The following is a 19,003-nucleotide window of genomic DNA, read 5'->3' as shown; positions in this document are numbered from 1 at the left end:
CCACCACTTCCCTTAAGTATAGTTCAAGCTCAGGCTATTGAATAGGGAATTTGGATCACATCGTGCCTGAATATCTCTTTAGGATGAGTTTACTCCATGTAAAATGGCACTTTTGCGTTTATCATAGATTTCTTATCCATCTAGGGACGTCAATTAATTACACCACGCAAAATTTACAGTTCCAATGACCCATTTCAGATAGAGCAGTTTCATACAAAAACATACAAGGTAGCATTTTAAAAAAGGCATATAATTCTCTTTATGCCAAACGTCCATTATGCGAAACGTCCACTTATATAATTATGCAAAACGTCCTTATGCAAAATGTCTTTATGCGAAATGTCCCACCCTCAGACCTCCTCCCCTCTATGTAACACTTTTTATATGTAGACTTCTATAATGTTGTATTGTTTATCACGTGATCCTCCCCCCAAGAAGATCAAGTAATTTATGGATCAACACCTATATGGTCAAAACCCAAAATTATGATTATGACAAGACTTTGTAGAATTCGTTCTCATTTGATTGCGAATCACGATCAAAGCAAGGGGAAAAAAACATTCCATCTGTATCGGCCCTTAATCGTCAATATTTCGCAAGTTGCAACAAGCTTGATAAATAACAGCAGCGAACGAGAGCCACGTCGCGAGAGCGATGATAAAACCCATTTTCTCACTTTTTACCATTGGAGATAGGTGTTTTATTTTACTGGCATGATCCTCTAGCATTTGATAGCAACAGTGTCTCCCAGGTTTGAAGCTTGATTAGATGGGTTTTATCATGCACTTTTATCCCTGCGGTCTGACCAGAGCTGTAGCAGAATATGATAAACAGGTTCTCATGATGTGTTACGAATCATAATTGTTACAGAGAGCGATGAGTGAGAGACTTATTTTTTGTCGCTGATTGCTCGGAATTGTGACGCTCGCATCCATTTATCTACAAAATAAGCAACCATTTATCTACAAAATTGAAAAAAAAACTAACAAAAAAATATAAGAACGGGATTGAAACTAATAACTACATATTATAACACGCAGACACGTACTCGTATTGGGTAATGAATGATCAATAACGAATGAGACAGATTCCATGTCAAATCGGTCAGTCACAGAACTCGACCATCTTCGATTTGGATTAAATTTTGCACATGTTTTTGGTATGGCAGAATAAGTGTTTTCCATAGAAAAATTGATCATTTTGACTCAAGTGTAACTTTTGAAAATGGCCTATAAATTATTCCATGCAACTTATTTTAAAAATTCTAATTCCGAAACTGTTGATTTTAGAGAAAAATGTTCTATGAAGAAGTTGTAGTGAACCGTTTGGACTATAAGAAATAAATATACACTGAAAAAATATTTTATTTACTTTCATAGAAAAATCAATAAAAATTAAATGTTAAATTACACAAAACCCCCATTTTTAATATTTTTTAAATTTTCACCATAGAATTTTGATAGTTAAAAGATGTTTGGGACAAAGTTTCATGATGGAGAAATTTTTAATAAAAAAGTTTTTCTAAGAACAACTTTTGGTCGATTTTCAAAATTGATTTTCTGTCAAAATAAATACGTTCTGATGATACAGTAAGCATCTAAAAATGATTCTAAACCATAATGATCATATGTTAAAATTTCTCTAGAAGTAGCCATTTTCGAATTATATCGTGTTTAATGCAAAAAATATTGTTTAAATATTAAAATAGGCCATTTTCATAAGTTATTCACGTTTCTCCATTACGTCCATCTCCATAATACGTTTTCGAGAGTAAAGACCATATTTCTTTCCACTTACTTAATTTCCCTGATGAATATTTCACGTCAAAATGTTTGTTTTGGGCCCTGATTCTACAATATAGGGTTTTGAAGATGCCTTATCAATTGATACAGCGAACAAGCTTCGCCTCTTGGCCATGCACTTAAGCTGTTCAAGATTCAGATTTATTTCACAATATCTTGGGATCAACTTGGAAACGGTTTCAATACGATCACAAATCGACCCACACTTACCGCAATGAGTTACGACCCATCTGTTGGAAACGTCTGCTGTTAGTCCCCTCGTAGGTACCTAACCATAAACCACAAACATGTGCTTTCGCGCGCCCCCAAGTTTGATGCGCCCACGGGCTCAAGCCAGCCAAGAAAAGGGGATGATGCTTCTTTCATTTCATTGTTGTCAAACTTTCAGACAGGCATGCAGCAGACTCGTTGTTTGTAAGACCCATGATGGGGAGACAGTGATGACTGCTTTGGTTGCATGGTAACCCGACTAGATGGAAGAAACAAGATTGAAACTTAATGTGTTCCCCTGATATAGGTTAATTACCAGAACTCTAAGTCTGAAAGACTATCTATAAGAGTTGGTGTTCCTCAAGGCTGCATTTTGGGGCCAATACCATACAATATTTTTACATCTGACTCACCTGAGTTATATCAGGGGTGTCGAAAATCTTTGTTTGCTGATGACGCAGGCCTCTCCGCCAAAGGACAAAGCCTACGTGTCATCTGTAGTAGATTGCAAAAGTGTTTGGATGTTGTTTCTTCATACATGCCAAAAAAGAAGGTTTCTCCTAATGCTTCTAAAACTATTGATTATACTAATGAATGGTACTAATAACGAATAAAAAATGTACCGTTAGTAGTCACAAGGACAAAAAACCCCAAAAAAGTTTCAAAACTCAACATAAAAGAAGAGCATTACAAATTTTATAAAAGTTGTATCACAATTATAATAAAAAATGCTTCAAAGATGTTCTTACTGCTGATGATTGGAACATGTTATCATATTGTTATTTTATTCTGGTAGGGAACGATTGCACTGACGACGAGAAAAGGCAATGGTGACTGCATGCCTACCCATAGAAAGACAGTCGCAGGGAGCGTTGAAACGAATGAATTTTATCGTTAAATGGTACGAAGCGAAATGTAAATTAGTCGAGAGCCCGACTTGGATACGTGACTTTTCACGATTCACGATAAGCACGAGCAAATGGAGCGCAAGATGGATACGGTGGAGGTTTATGGCAATTGTTTGGCTTTCAAGCACATGCTTGGTAAGAAATATGTTGACAAAAAAGTTTGATGCTTGGTTTGCATGGGAATTCAAATAATTAAACATCAAACAAAAGCGTGATTTATCAATACCGGATGTTACTCTACTGACCAAATGAAATAAAACTTCTTTGTATACTAACAAAACACTTTATTTTAACATAATTGTTAAGATTCGAATCACACATTAGTGATATATTCAATTCGATCTCATAAAAATCTTGTGAATGCAATTATGGTTATTCTCGCCATACGTCGCATAGCCAGAAGTTATGGTATGCATTGCATTAGGAAAACCTACAAATACATTACCCAGAAGGTGTGAACTCCCGAGTGCAGTATGGGTGCTCGTTTGATTGACCATAAAGGCGCGATACAATGCGCAGCAAATGGTGCTATAAAACAAAATTAAAAGCTCGCTGCCTTCGAGCGCAAGCTGAAATAAAAACACATTTGTTTTTCAACTCCAATCATTTTTCCAAACAGCACCCCATAAGTACCCATACAGTAAAAACTAAAGCCTCGTTAATGGGAATTGAGGCTGAGCCCTTACCGCGCTCAGAAGCCAATCCAAACAACAATCGGTAAGCTGCTTATAGATTATTTTCTTTCCTCATCGCACACGAAAGCGCACGTTTCTAAGTGGATCATTAGCGGCGCACAGTGGTCCAGATTTGAAAAAATATGGCATTTTTTAGCTTGAATGCTCTCAGTGTGATTTTTGAAAGGTAAATTTTTATCTAGTACTAGTGAACCCGGCAAACTTTGTCTTGCCATCAAGTTGGCTGTTGAAAAACGCCATGGATCATCCCATACAAAACGACAGTTTCGTTTACGCACGTTTTTCCAACTTTCCCGGTGAATATCTTGGTATTTTTATACACATAAACGCGTCGGAACCCTTGACGAACAAAACGAAGAAAGAATCATTCAAATCCGTTAAACCGCTCGTTAGTTATTTCGTGACATACAAAGACCATTCCATTTTTATTTATATAGATGAGCCCTAGATACTTAACTTCCTTCATCTGTCCAATTTATTGGAACCTCTCAAATCGTGACAATATGTCTACTTGAAGTTCTGTTCAAAATTACCTGTGAACTATCTACTATATTGTAGATGAATGTATAACTTAAAACATGTTTTGAAACTGTTTTTGTCATCTTTCGAAAAAACTGGACCTCTATGTACAAGCAAACCTTTTTTCGCTGGCTTTGGGTACGGCAGTTCGCACGTCATGTTTGGCCCCGCAATGCCCTAGAATTTCGCGGTCATTTCCCCGGACCCAATAAAGAGTGAAATTAAGGTGCAGCTCGGAAGCAGACATCCCCCCGTTCCTTCTCCATCGGCCTGCCCATTCTGTTAGGTTCGGTAAATGTGAACAATTAGCAACATAATTTATATATAACAAAAAATGAAATTGGCGGAAGAAAAGCGGGAATTGCCTCGGACGATCTGGCCCTACAGAGAGAGAGGGCAAGTACCGGCTGGATTCGAAGCAGACGTAGACTTCCGCATATAGGCAACAGTTGTAAACGATTATGATAGGTTCTCCTATGGATTGGAATCCCGTATCTAGCTGCTGTTCGCTATTAGGAGTGGCACACGTAGGAGGAAGCATTTAACTTTCGAAGCATGCACACCTTGGACGAGGACGGAATTTGTTTTTATAGTCCTCTTTTTCGACGGATCATTCGTAAACAAAACGTATCGACTCGGTCATGTTGGTTTGTAGGGAAAAGTGGTTCAATTTAAATTCATTCTTCTTCTTCTTGGTATTAACGTCCTCACTGGGACAGAGCCTGCTTATCAGCTTAGTGTTCTTATGAGCACTTTCACGATTATTTGCCAATGTTGCCATTTTTGCATTCGTATATCGTGTGGCAGGTACGATGATACTTTATGCCCAGGGAAGTCAAGGAAATTTCCATTACGAACAGGTCCTGGACCGAACGGGAGTCGAACCCAGACACCTTCAGCATGGCTTTGCTTTGTAGCCGCGGACTCTAACCACTCGGCTAAGGAAGGTCCCCAATTTAAATTCATGGCTTCAAGCGATTGATAATTCATCGAACTTTGGAATAATTGATGAGTCGCAAGTTAAGCTTTGCAAATAGTTCATATGAGGGATAGACTCATCAGTGTGTGGCGGCGACGAATGAACCACGAACTCGCTCAACTCTTCTGCGAAACCAGTTCCCTAGAGATGGCTAAAGTAGGAAGGATACATTGGGCATGGTAAGCTGTAAGAATGCTGGACAACAACTCTGTAAAACGAATGTTTTTGCCTCAATCCAGAGTGGAACAAGACGTTCAAAATTGGATTCAAAATGCCATGGATTGCATTCAGTTGACTCCACGCACGACATGAAAATGACGTAGAGACTTTAAAAAATATGGATAACAAACATAATACAAATATGATGATTAATCCAAAAAGTTATAAGGATTTGTTTTAAGTCCATTCTATTGTAAACTGTGGCCACGGGACCCAACCCTGCGTTACTTCTCTCGCTTCCCTATCGATTGGTTGCCATTTGTGAATCAAATCATCGGGTACTCGGTAGTATGACGTGGTAAATTCATTAGAATTCATGGAACAAAGCACACTCAGAAGCCCTTCTTGGTTATTGTTATGGCGATACTAAAACTAAGTGTAATGAGAGTGTTCAAAATACAACAAGCGCAAGTATTTTGCATATTAATTGATTATAGCATGATTTGGGTGGTGCTAGGTATAATAAAAAAAAAGTCCGCCAGAGAGAACGCTTTACATTGGAGCTTATTACCCCAGTACTTGGAAGTTGATCCGCTGAACCATATTCAAAGAGTGTAACAGTTCGTGATCTATAACAGTTCGTGGCACATCTCTATGAATGTTGATATTCACTCTCTCGTTTGCAAAAGAGACTTCAAGAGCAGCAACTCTCACAGATTACAACGGTATCGAGCCATTCGTTTGATTTAATTTTTGCATAAAATTGTTAATAAATTTCATAATTTCTGGTAATGCTATCTTAAACAACCTAATTATAAGCTTTTGAATCTTTGGTTGCAAACATAGCATAGAAAATGGAAAATAATATTCGCCTCTGTTTTCCTTGATCAGAATGAGAATGTGTCAGCGAATGATAAAAGTGACAGGGTTGCCAACCTTGCGGATTTGTCTGGAATATTCCAGATTTTTGAGTCTTAATTTTACAAAAATCTGGAAGATCCAGATAAAAATTTGTGGTGAATTTTTAGGCTATGGACCAACAATATAGAAAATCCAGACAATATTTCTAAAATGATCCAGATTTTTGAAAAAAACAAAATCTGGCGTCCCTGACAAGTGGTGGCACACAGTGATAGTCAATTTTACGAAACGGCAACACTGATGATATTGCTGTTACTTTCACACGTTACGACACCGCCTACTGTCAAATTTTCATTCATAAAATGAGCGATCAGCTGTTCAAAAACGTCTCGTAAAATGGACTATTGGCGCCAAACAGTGTGTCTTTTTTGTTTTGTTTCGTGGCTCTTTATCTTCCAGCTATATGGGATAAAATTATGGCTCGTGTGTCAATAATCATATGTTTTTCTAAAGTCTACATTATATTGCATTTACGTTATTCAACTCATCTTCACGAGCTCGTATGCTCGAGCAGTACGAGCGTATGTGTATCATTCTTGTCCTGAAAAATGAAGCCCCATCGTTCCAATATGGATTTTTTAACTAAAAAATTCTTCGGAGTACAGGTCTTCAAATTTGAAAACGTGACTACTGATCATCGGGAGCTCTATCATTGCAAACCAAGCTCACACAGGGCCAAACAACTGGGATCTTTTTATGTTTTGAGTTCAACTCATTTGAACATAGGCCTCTATTACTACAGTCGTAATCAGTATCCATCAAACATTTTTGTGGAATAAGAGTTGAACAAATCTCTGTGAAGCATATTTCAGCTGAATAAACTGATGCTACTTGGGAACCAATCTAACGTTAATGAAAGAGGTTTACATTCAAACAGGTTGAGCCACATGGTCGGTATTGACATTGAGTCAGACTAAACCAAGTGCTTTTCGATGATATCAGAAATACTCCAAGCATTCATATTGGCCATATTTCATTTTTTTTGCCTTAATTTTGGGGTTTATCTATTTGATGATCCATCTTAATCAAAACAGCATCAGAATGATCGGAATTTTCTCAGTCCTTGAGGCCAAACTATGATCTAGTCCGGCGTGTTTGAACACCGACTATATGTCCTATTAAGTTTAGAGTTCCGAGATTGTTTACGGTTTCCAAAAGCTACTTGAGGTACATAACTGAATCTACAGGCATCCTGAAAGGCCGTTGTTAATGCAAAACTTGACAAATAACATTTTTTTAAGCCCATAAGGGTACACCGAGCCACAAATCAACCTAACTTTGCCTTCTTTTGACGCAATTCGGCTCTTCCGTGGGATAACCCAAATTTGGGTTAATTGACATATACCTACACTGAGTACAGCGTTGCGATTGAAAATACTATACCAGAGGGTTAAATTAAATACACAACACCACTTGATTTGTGCAGACTAAATTCGCATTTATTTCAAATATTTTGTGCACTCAATTTCACCATGGCACCATTCTGATAGTAAAAATTACTATATCATGATTAAAAACATGCAGCAGAACAGATTCGAACCGATGACCTGGCGATTGTCAAGCGCGAATGCTTACCGCATGGCTATCGATACGGTTGAATGGAGTGAGAACAAAACGCAAATAAAAAGCGCTCAATCGTGGTTGGAATAGTAAATTTAAGAACTTGTTCATGGTTCTCATTACTTCAATGCTTGTTTCAGTGTATCATTAAGTAGTTTCCGTTTGACAACAGCGAAAAAACAACTCAGTGCAAAGTAAAATAAAATAATGTTAGGTAAACTTGAAAGAACCCAATTTTTGGCTTATTTCATTGAACTTTGACGCTGGGTCGGTGCGTCTCTCTCTGTTTTTGACAACATTCCTGTTGCGGGAGTGGCAAAACTACCCAACCGTGGGTAAAAACTAAATGCAGTTTACCCAAATTTGAGTTTAAAGAACATATATTTTGGGTAGTCTGATTCCTCCGTGTATACTTCTTTCCATAAGCGTTCATAATATCCAAGTGTAAAACAACGCAAGACAAACATGACAGACTCTCGAACAGGCTTGGTGTGAGTAAGTTCGCACCCGCCTGCTCGTGAGCCTATATCAAAAGAATCAGCCCAAATGTTGCGAACATTTACTCGCGAGTAACCGAACAAGGTGTGATTTATTAGGGTTTTAACAGACAAATGAATTGCATATCAATCAAGTCGACAGTAAACTACCAGTTCTTAGTAAAAACCCTTCGAAAATCAGAATCCTCGAACGAGAAATAATTTTTTTTCTCCCAGAATTGGCTCTGAACAGCTTCAAACACGTTTAGATATTTTAGAATTTTGGTTTTTTTTTGGGTTGGAATCTCTTTTAAATATTTGCATTTAACGATCAAGAAATTAAGAATCACTCTGAGAACCTTCAGTGGACATTTATGAGGAAATTTGTAAAAATTATCCTCTTGCTTCTGAAATAAGCAAACCGTTAATGGAATCTATGCAGAAATGTTTAGCAAAATAACTTAAATAAGTTTGTCCGCATACTTTTTTAGGTTAATTTTCAGTATTCTACTTGGAACACTCTCAACATTTTGAAGCTAAGAACCACTTTGAAGTTCTACAAACATCCCGTGGACCACCTTAAAATTAATGTTCTCAAAATAAAAGTTTATGGAAATCTTTCAAAGACAATAAGTCAAAAATGATTATAGAACGAAGCCACATCTCAAATTTTCAAGAGCACAAGACTTGAGAACCAAACAGCGCTCCGCGTTAAAAATCTATCCCATTGGTCACCACCAGCAAGCAAGTTGATTGGTTTTCAACGCGAACTGTTGTCAGATTCTCTCGTCTTGTGCACTTGAAAATTCAAAGTTTGGCTTCGTTTTATAATCACCTTAATATCTTTTTTTTCCAAAGGATCCGCAAAGTTCTCCTATTTATTTTCCAATTGGTACTCACCAAGCATTGCCTCTGCAAGATGTTTTGAATATATTGAGAAACTTGCTGATGGACTTCTTATTAGTCAACTTACGATCCAGGAAGAATTTTTCAAAAATCTTGTCAAATATTCGTCACGAATCTTCGCAGAAATCATTCGAGCATTACTACTACAGATATCAATCGAAAATCCCACCAGCCTTGCTGATCGATTTGAGAAGATTTCGCCAGTGATTGGAGTGGAAACAGTGAACTGAACAAATTCTCAGTCTCGTCAAAAGTTCACTTCTTCCAAGCTCAGGAAACTCAAAGAAATTTTTCGTGCAGCTCGCCATGGAGCGGACTACATCTGCCATGGATTAAGCAAGCCAGGAATTTGCTACGAATATCTATAGGCCTCAGAAACAATAGTAAATGCTTATCGAAATTCTCACTGTAAAAATATTAAGGCAGCGTTGGTGAGATAAAATTTGAATTGTATATTCTTATTGGCAGACTTACATTACAAGTTTTCTATAAGTTATTGTGCAGCAAATAAAAAAGGGGCAAACATTTCCAAATATATGACTTCTAATTTGACTTTATTTGTCAAATGCCTTTCAAGTGATTGTAAATATAAATAAAAAAAAAAAATAAAGATACTACTCATTAATCCTGAAAAAATACCGTCATTTACTAGAGATGGGCAAAAAGAATCGAAGCCGTTCACAAAAACCGGATCACTCAAAAGAGTAAGTGATCCGTGGCTCTTTTTTTGCGAGAGTCGGTTCTTTTGATCTGCACGGATCAGACAAAAAGTGATCCAGAAAAAGAACGAACCGATTTTTTTTTTTTAATTTCTTTATTAGTATCATTCCAAACATTACATTCATTATTTCTTATATCTAGGTGTTCTGTGTTATTAGACAACACTATCATCCTAATTTGGTAAAACAAATCTAAGATTTTATTAACATTTTGTTAACAACATATTACATTTCATTTGCCGTAGCAGTTCAGATTTTTTACAGGTGAGTTGATTTCACCTGCTTATAAGAGAAAAAAAAATGTTTTTAATATACTTAACCTAACTTAACCTAATCATATAACGCATTAATCGTGGCAATAGAAGATTGTAACGATTTTTGCCTGAAATTATTGATTATTTTATTTGACATTTGTTCCAATGTTTCAACATTGGATATCCTATGTAACTCATTGGTACTATACCAGGGAGGAAGCCTCAGAATCATTTTCAAAATTTTATTTTGAATTCTCTGCAGAGCTTTCTTCCTGGTATTACAACAGCTAGTCCATATTGGTACAGCATACAACATGGCTGGCCTGAAAATTTGTTTGAATATCAAAAGCTTGTTCTTAAGACAAAGTTTTGATTTTCTATTAATAAGGGGATAGAGACATTTTACATATTTGTTACATTTGGCTTGAATGCCCTCAATGTGATTTTTGAAAGTTAAATTCTTATCTAGCATGAGTCCTAGATACTTAACTTCATCTGACCAATTTATTGGAACCCCTCTCATCGTGACAACATGTCTACTTGAAGGTTTCAAATAAAGAGCTTTTGGTTTATGTGGGAATATTATTAGTTGAGTTTTGGAAGCATTAGGAGAAATCTTCCATTTTTGCAAGTATGAAGAAAAAATATCCAAACTTTTTTGCAATCGACTACAGATGACACGCAGGCTTCGTCCTTTGGCGGAGAGGCCTGTGTCATCCGCAAACAAAGATTTTTGACATCCCTGAGGTAACTCAGGTAAGTCAGATGTGAAAACATTGTACAATATTGGTCCCAAGATGCTGCCTTGGGGAACACCAGCTCTTACAGGAAGTCTTTCAGATCTGGAGTTCTGATAATTAACCTGAAGTGTACGATTTGACAGATAACTTTGAATTATTCTAACAATGTATGTTGGAAAATTAAAATTTTTCAATTTTACAATCAAACCTTCATGCCAAACACTGTCGAATGCTTTTTCTATGTCTAGAAGAGCAAGACCAGTAGAGTAGCCTTCAGATTTGTTGGAACGGATCAAATTTGTTACACGTAAAAGTTGATGAGTGGTCGAATGTCCATGGCGGAATCCGAACTGTTCATTGGCAAAGATTGATTTTTCGTTGATGTGGGCCATCATTCTGTTCAAAATAACCTTTTCAAAAAGTTTACTGATGGAGGAAAGCAAACTGATTGGACGATAGCTAGAAGCTTCTGCAGGATTTTTGTCTGGTTTTAAAATTGGAACAACCTTAGCATTTTTCCATTTGTCAGGAAAATATGCTAATTGAAAACATTTGTTAAATATATCAACTAAAAATGATAAGCTACTTTCTGGAAGTTTCTTGATGAGGATGTAGAAAATTCCATCATCGCCAGGAGCTTTCATATTTTTGAATTTTTTAATAATAGTTCTCACTTCTTCCAAATCAGTCTCCCAGGCATTTTCGAAAACGTTCTCTTGATTGAGAATATTTTCGAACTCCTGAGTAACTTCATTTTCAATTGGACTAGTAAGTCCTAAATTAAAATTGTGAGCACTTTCAAACTGCATAGCAAGTTTTTGAGCTTTTTCGCAATTAGTTAGTAATAATTTGTTTTCCTCTTTCAATGCCGGTATAGGCTTCTGAGGTTTTTTCAAGATTTTAGATAATTTCCAAAAGGGCTTAGAGCCGGGGTCCAATTGAGAAATTTTATTTTCAAAATTTTTGTTTCTTAAATCTGCAAAACGTTTCTTGATTTCTTTCTGCAAATCCTGCCATATAATTTTCATAGCAGGATCACGAGTGCGTTGAAATTGCCTTCTCCTCACGTTTTTAAGACGGATCAAGAGTTTAAGATCATCGTCTATAATCACGGATTCAAATTTTACTTCACATTTTGGAATTGCAATGTTCCTGGCTTCAACAATGGAATTTGTTAAAGTTTCAAGAGCATTGTCAATATCAATTTTAGTTTCTAAAGAAATGTTAACATCAAGATTAGAGTCAACATACGTTTCATATATATTCCAGTCGGCTCGTAAATAATTGAAAGTGGAGCTGATAGGATTGAGAATCGCTTCATGCGATATTTGAAATGTAACAGGGACATGATCAGAATCAAAATCAGCATGAGTAACTAATTGGCTACAAAGATGACTAGAGTCGGTTAAGACCAAGTCAATCGTAGATGGATTTCTAGAAGAGGAAAAACATGTAGGGCTATCAGGGTATTGAATTGAGAAATATCCTGAAGAGCACTCATCAAATAAAATTCTGCCGTTGGAATTACTTTGAGAATTATTCCATGACCGATGTTTGGCATTAAAGTCACCAATGACAAAAAATTTTGACTTATTGCGAGTCAATTTTCGCAAGTCAGTTTGAAGCCAATTAACTTGCTGTCCAGAGCATTGAAAAGGCAAATAGGCAGCTATGAAAGTATATTTACCAAACTGTGTTTCAACAGAAACACCTAAAGTTTCAAAAACTTTAGTTTCAAATGACGAAAACAGTTGATGTTTTATACGCCTATGAATGATGATTGCAACTCCCCCACATGCCCCATCAAGTCGATCATTACGATAAACAAAAAAGTTAGGATCTTTTTTAAATTTGGATCCAGGTTTTAAATAAGTTTCAGTAATAACTGCTATATGCACTTTATTAGCTGTAAGAAAATTAAACAGCTCGTCCTCTTTACCATTCAGAGAACGAGCATTCCAATTTAAAATATTTAAATTATTATTCGGATCCATTAGAAAAACGTAATCCAATAACAATTTTATTTGTAAATTTTACACCTACTTGGACTGCTTCAGTCATAGTGGTGGCTTTGAACATTGCATCAATCATTAGATTCAATTGTTCAGTTAGAAAATTAAAATCAGAGGCAGACATATCATCTGATGATTTCCCATTGGAATTTTCGGTAGACGAAGAAGCGGGGTAGGAGTTACCTGTGGCGGTAGGGTTTTTTCCATTTGATTTGAAACAAGTAGAATGGGTACTCATGGAACGAACAGGGGAAGAGTTCAAATTACCTGCTATGATATCGGCAAAGGATTTACCGTGGGTAGATACATTCGAAATTGAAAGATTCGAACGACTACCCGACGGATTAAAATTTGTTTGTGAATGAGCATGATTATGATCTTCCTGGTGGGTATGATTCCTAATCAAGCGATCGTTAACTGAAAAATGAGCATTGTTCGATACTCTACCAGGCAAATTCCGGAAACGACCGTTATCGTAACGGATATTATCCTTCATCTGCTTGGCACGAGCCTCAACGACTCTTTTGCGTGAAATGCATTCCCAAAAGTTAGCTTTGTGAGGGCCCTTGCAATTGGCGCATTGAAATTTTCTGGTATCTTCTTTCACAGGACAGTCGTCCTTAGCGTGAGAAGAACCTCCGCAAATCATGCATTTAGCATCCATGCGTCAATTTTTTGTACCATGACCCCACTTTTGGCACCGACGGCACTGAGTGGGGTTCTGGTAATTTCCTCCAGGTTTCTGGAAATGTTCCCACGTCACACGGACATCGAACATTAGTTTAGCTTTTTCTAAAGCTTTAATATTATTTAGTTCTTTTTTGTTAAAGTGAACTAAATAATATTCTTGAGAAAGCCCTTTCCGAACAATGCCAGATTGGGTTCTCTTTTTCATAATGATTACTTGGACTGGTGAAAATCCAAGTAAATCATTTATTCCATTTTTGATCTCTTCAGGTGACTTATAGTCACTTGAGAGACCTTTCAAGACGACTTTGAACAAACGTTCAGTTTTGTCGTCATAAGTAAAAAATTTGTGCTTCTTCTCTTCAAGATATCTGAGAAGAAGTTCGCGATCTTTAAGAGTTTCCGGCAAAACGCGACAGTCTCCTTTCTTTGCGATTTGGAAGGAAATCTTGATTCCCCTAATGGAGTTCAAGATCTCCTGCCTAAATCCCCCAAATTCGGAACAACTGACCACGATAGGCGGCACTCTTTGCTTCCTCACTTGAATCAAAGAGCCTGGGCTAGAGGCTGCTTCGATTTGGTGTTCGGAAAATTTGTCTAGAGCATCGAACTGATTGCTCATTTCAATACAATTATTCATTTCACCCTTGGAAGAAACTTCGCATTCCGGGGAAGCGTCCTTTCTTCCATTCTTGCCACGTGTAGTGACAGTTTTAAAACCCACTTTTTTGGAAGGAAGTAGTGAATTCAGAGATTCACCCTTCCTTTTGTTAGTTGTTGATACCATGTTTAGTTAATAAACGAGAAAGACGTGACCTTCGAGAGGTTTTTTCCCTAGACGGTGTCCAAGAAGGATTACCACCGCTAGCTTTCGCCAACGGGTCCAACGAAAAATCGAAGGCACGGGTCCAAACAAGGATCGTAAAGGGATCAATAGTAGAAAAAATAGTACTGAAAAGTACTGTTTAAGTAGCACTGAAAAGTACCGTTTTTAATTTTAGCACTGAAAAGTACTGTTTGTGTAGCACTGAAAAGTACTGTTTTATTGCTTTAGGTAGTTTTTAAGAAAACTTCCAAGAGCAGAGAGAATTCGTGTACGCACAGCACGAAGGTACGATGCGCACTGAAGAACGAACCGATTCTTTCCCCTATTCCCCTTCGTCCGTTTCTTGGTTTAATTATAACGCTTGACACAGTTTGCTGCAGTTCCGCACTCTCAGCATAGATAGCAAAACATCATTTACATACAAGGACAGGAAAAATTGAGAGAAAAAGTGCCCATTTGACGAGGCAGCTTTTGATTCTGGTGGGAAAAATCGACTGAGTATTTCGTTAGTTTCTGGAGCAGAATTTGCGAAGAATGAGAGAGCGAAAGATACGACGCATGTCGCGCATCAGGGAATGGACCGCTCTTTTTCCCGGTCGCTCGGTTCAGTTTGCTTTTTCTTTGCGAGCCGCTGAGCCACTGAACCGTGCAAAAGATCCGGTTCACTAAAAGGAGCCATTTTGCCCATCTCTCATTTACAATGGCTTCGCGAACCCCATTAAAAAGTCTTTGCGGCTCCCTATGGGTCTGCAGACCATCGCACAGTGGACTTTTCTGCAAAAAATGACTTTAAATCCAATATCTCTGAATGCCGCTGGAATAAAATCGATCTTTTTACCGCAAAAGAAAGATTTTTTCATAGGCTAAACGATAGTGAGGTGAGAATTTTCTGCACGTTTTTTTTTTTCGTACGGTTTTGACCTATTAAAGGTCATTTTACCCTATTTTCATTGGAAATTATATATTCATAATTCAACATCTCTGGATTCTGCTGGAGTAAAATCGATATTTTTACCGCAAAAGAAAGATTTTTTCATAGGCTAAACGAATGTGAGGTGAGAATTCAGTGCACGTTATTTTTTGTACGGTTTTGGCCTATTAAAGGTCATTTTACTCTATTTTCAATGGAAGTGATACATTCATAATTCAATAGCTCTGAACTCCGCTGGAATAAAATCGATCTTTTTACCGCAAAAGAAAGATTTTTTCATTGGCGAATCGATAGTGAGGTGAGAGTTCACTGTACGTTATTTTTTCGTATGGTTTTGACCTACTTAAGGTCGTTTTACCCTATTTTCAATGAAAATGATATATTTATAATTAAATATCTCTGGATTCCATTGGAATAAAATCGATCTTTTTACGGCAAAAGAAGGACTTTTTCATGGGCAAAACTACAGTGAGGTAAGTGTTTACTGCACGTTATTTTTTCGTAGGAGTTTGACCTATTAAAGGTCTTTCTATCCTATTTCCAATGGAAATGATATATTCATAATTCAATATCTCCTTTTTTTCAAAATTTTTTTCATGGTCAGAACGATAATGTTTCGTAAGGTTTTGATCTATCAAAAGTAATATTACCCTTTATTAATAATATGGAATGGAATAATATATTCGTAAATTAATATCTTTGGTTTGCGCTGGAATAAAATCGAAATTTTCACCGCAAAAGAAAGCTTTTTTCCATGGGCAAAACGATAGTGACACCTGTATAGTTAGACTCCTGCACTCAGTATTTACTAATTGCAATGAGAAGGATCAGAAAAGTTGATATGATTATAGCACCTTTTAAATCCATATTGATTACTTATCTTTTGACAGATACGCGATTACCAGTTGTCTTTTTCAGCGTCAGTTACTAGCATCCAATGAAAAAATCATTACACCTTTCTGCTTAAAGTATGGAAAACGACCAAGTACCGATAAGATAAGTCTTTCTAGAATGTTTTAACATAACAAACATAAGCCATTTTAATAACTACTTTATATATATTTATCGATGGTAAGGTTTATATTGAGGTATCTCATTTCTAACAAATACAGGGTAAAATTACCTTTGATAATACAAACCTATGCGAAAAAAAATAACGTACCGTAAGTACTCACTCCACCATTAATTTACTCATGCAATTTTTGATTCTTTTGAGGTACAAAAATATACTAACGATCTTTGTACCTCGAAAGAATAAAAAAATTCAGCGGAATCAAAAGAAACGATTAATGAATATCTCAATCCTATAAAAAATAGGTTATAAAAAATTAACCTCTAATTGGCAAAAATCGTACTCAAAAATCACGTTCCCCACCTTCTCACCTCAATATTGTTTTGCTTTTGAGAATGTCTTTCTTTTGAGGCAAAAATATCGGTTCTATCTCTGCAAAATTCAGAGATATTGATTAAGAAGCATATAATTTCTAACAAAAACAGTAGTATGACAATCGGTCGGACAAACTCGTGCAAAAAACTCGTTTGCCGTGAATACTCATCCCACCATCCATTTAAATATGAAATCATCTTTCTTCAGAGGCGAACAGATCGTTTCTATCTCCGCGGAGTCTATAGATATACATTTGTAAACATATAATTCGCATAAAAAATAGAGTAAAATGATCTTCAAACAATACGAAAAAATAACGTGCAGTGAACACTTACCTCACTACAGTTTAGCCCATGAAAAAGTCCTTCTTTTGCGGTAAAAAGATCGATTTTATTCCAGCGGAAACCAGAGATATTGAATTATGAATATTTAATTACCATTTAAAATAGGGTAAAATGACCTTTAATAGGTCAAATAGTACGAAAAAATAACGTGCAGTGAATTCTAACTAACCACACTATCGTTTCGCCCATGAACAAATCTTTCTTTTGTGGTAAAAATATCGATTTTATTCCAGCGGAATCCAGAGATATTGAATTATGAATGTATCACTTCCATTGAAAATAGGGTAAAATGACCTTTAATAGATCAAAAGCGTACGAAAAAATAACGTGCAGTGAATTCTCACCTCACTTTCGGTTGGCCCATGAAAAAATCTTTCTTTTGCGGTAAAAAGATTGATTTTATTCCAGCGGAATCCAGAGATATTGAATTATGAATGTATCACTTCCATTGAAAATAGGGTAAAATGACCTTTCATAGGGCAAAACCGTACGAAAAAATAACGTGCAGTGAACACTTACCTCTTTATCGTTTAGCCCATGAAAAAATCTTTCTTTTGCCGTAAAAAGATAGATTTTATTCCAGCGGCATCAAGAGATATTGAATTTCAAGACATTTTTTTGCAGAAAAGTCCACTGTTCATCGGTTGGGAAACCCTGAGATAGAATATCTCAAAGATTTCGCTTAGAATATTTTCCCAATTGAATCCTGTGGATCTTCAGAATTTCCGAGGGATTTTTTGAAGTATTTGTTGAAACAGCATAAAGAGAAACTTTAGGAAGCCCCAAAGCTAACAATGTACAAAATTCCCGAAGAAGTTCCAAGAAAAATATGTTGAAAAATGACTAAAAATCACCTGAATAATTTTCTATGGAAATCCTAGCAGGAATTCAGTAAAACTGGTCGAGAGGTCACTGAAAAATTATGGTTACGATTCCTTAGAAAAATATCAGTGGATATCCTCAGAGGTATGTATCTCTTAGAAGCACTTAGATATTTAAAGAAATTCTTGGAAAAAAAAACGCAAGGTTTATTCTGTTGAGTTTTTTGGAAGAGTTCTTGAAAGATTGTTTTTGGATTATCGATTCACGTACATTGAATATTTCTAGTATTGAAAATTGAAAGTTATAAATACTGTTCATGCTGTGCAGCGATTTGAGAGAAAATCATAATAAAAGAATTTAAATCTATGTAAATTTCGAAATTTGTGAAAATCGTGATTGTTATTGAAACCGACATTACTTCAGTGATACATGAATTCACAAGCCCCCCTAAACCCCTCTAGAAAAAAAATCTTGCTTCGCCAATACGAAACGCCAATACGCCATGGAAACATGACGAAGGAATTTATGAAGAACAGAGTTGGACTCTTCATCCTCATTGTCACCATTTTGCAGCCACAAAGCTGAAGCACACGTTGTTAGAAGCCACAAATATTTATAGTTCCTTCTAGATCTAGAGCGTAGCCATAGATATGGAACCCCGGTCCATACCATTCAGCAAAGCAAACAAATTTACTGGATCTGTACAAATCCATTCTTTTTCTTTTTGGCATTAACTTTCTCGCTGGGACAGAGCCTGCTTCTCAGCTTAGTGTTCTTATGAGCCTTTCCACAGTTATTAACTGAGAGCTTTCTATGCCAAAGTTGTCATTTTCGCATTCGTATATTGTGTGGCAGGTACGATGATACTCTATGCCCAGGGAAGTCAAAGAAATTTCCATTACGAAAAGATCCTGGACCAACCGGGAATCGAACCCAGACACCTTCAGCATGACTTTGCTTTGTAGCCGCGGACTCTAACCGGCTAAGGAAGCCTCCATTCCAGAAATCCATTCCAGGGCTGGTCATACATATTTTAACTCATCATACGATTTGTAAACCTGCCGAAAGTGTCCTAAGCGTTCAGAGAAACGCTCTCAATTGACAACTGTGAAAATGCTTCTAGAGCTTCAACATAAGCTGGATTAT

General features: G+C 36.6%; 1 protein-coding gene across 1 annotated transcript in view; it reads left to right on the top strand.

Annotated features, from left to right (window-relative positions):
• The window catches only part of LOC5568796 (coiled-coil domain-containing protein 85C-A), a 245,496-nt gene that overhangs the window by 213,387 nt on the left and 13,106 nt on the right, over positions 1-19,003 (top strand). The window lies entirely within an intron of this gene.

Source organism: Aedes aegypti, chromosome 2, assembly GCF_002204515.2.
Source record: "Aedes aegypti strain LVP_AGWG chromosome 2, AaegL5.0 Primary Assembly, whole genome shotgun sequence".
Taxonomy (NCBI): domain Eukaryota; kingdom Metazoa; phylum Arthropoda; class Insecta; order Diptera; family Culicidae; genus Aedes; species Aedes aegypti.
This window is presented reverse-complemented; position numbering and strand designations above follow the sequence as displayed.